Source organism: Octopus bimaculoides, chromosome 6 (assembly GCF_001194135.2).
Source record: "Octopus bimaculoides isolate UCB-OBI-ISO-001 chromosome 6, ASM119413v2, whole genome shotgun sequence".
NCBI classification, from domain to species: domain Eukaryota; kingdom Metazoa; phylum Mollusca; class Cephalopoda; order Octopoda; family Octopodidae; genus Octopus; species Octopus bimaculoides.
Window position 1 is genome coordinate 35,029,111 of NC_068986.1, and position 1,537 is coordinate 35,030,647.

The window sequence follows — 1,537 nt, forward strand, 5'->3', positions numbered from 1 at the left end:
CATGATCGATAAAGCAAAGTATCAATAAATTAGAAGGAACGATATAATCGATTATATCTTTTTTTTCTTTTCGCCCTTTCAAAGCCTAGCCAGGCTCATGGGCCCTGTTTCTCGGTTTCTATGGCGTATGTGTTCCCCCCAGCTGGACGGGACGCCAGTCCATCGCAGCGTTACTCAAGAAACAGGAAGAAAGAGTGAGAGAAAGTTGGGTCGAAAGATTACAACAGGGGTCGCCACCGGTCTGGGAATCGAAACAGCGATCCTCCAACCGCGAGTTCGCTGCCCTAACCACTGGGCCATTGCGCTCCCACAATCGATTATATCTTTCAATTGTAATTAATAGTAATTTCTAATTTAAACATAAGGTTTCGAATTGGAGGAGAGGTATAGTCAAAGTCTATTAAACCTATTACTTAACTGGTGTTTTTTTTTCTTACCTCGGAAGAATGAAAGACAGTCACCTTGGCAGGAGTAGAACTAGCGGTGTTGAGATAAGCACCTAAATAGCTCCTGCATTTACAAATCGTGATTAAAAAGAGAATCTGAATTAATATAGTATTTACTTCAATCATTCATAGATATTAAACTTTGTAAAGAAAATATTCGATATATTTCAATCGATATGGATAATTTAGCTAAACTTCAATCGAATTTTTTTGTTTCATTTTGCAAGTCATAACACGCTGTATTAAGTACTCCACTTTATTCGTGTACAATATGTTATAAACATTTTACAGGATCCGTAAAATGTGTGCTCAAAGAAAATATGAATAAAACCAATGCTTTCCACAAATATGTGCCTACGGAAAGCAACCATACTCTGGGATACGCCAATACACACAGATAGAGAAATTAAGGCCAATAGGCCAGATATAGTGGTCAAAGATCATGAAGAAAAAAAATGCTTTCTAACTGATGTATCAATACCAACAGATGACAATGTTTCTCTAAAAGAAACGGAGAAACTTTCAAAATACAAAGACCTGGAAATAGAGGTAACTCGAATGTGGAGCCTAGAAACAGAAATAATTCCTATCACAGTAGGCGCATTAGGTATGATAGAAAAACATTCAGACAAATACATAACACAAACACCAGGACTTACAAGTATATATAAGACGCAGAAAATAGCACTATTAGGTATTGCACACATCCTACATAAAGCACTTTCAATACAGTGAAAGTAAGAGCATCACAACAAACCACAGCACATGATAAAAATAAGACTACTGAATAATAATAATAATAATAATAATAATAATAATAATAATAATAATAATAATAATAATAATAATAATAATGATCACATTGCACTCCTCTGGAACTTCACCATTCAAACTGACAGAAAGATAGACGCAAATAGGCCAGACATCATACTGAAAGACTTCAGACAAAAATCATGCCTCCTCATTGATATGACTGTCCCAATCTATATAAACGTATCTGTCAAGACCTACCAAAAACTGAGCAAATATAAAGATCTTGAAATAGAAATTAGCAAAATGTGGAATCTGAAGACGAAAACAATACCTATTGT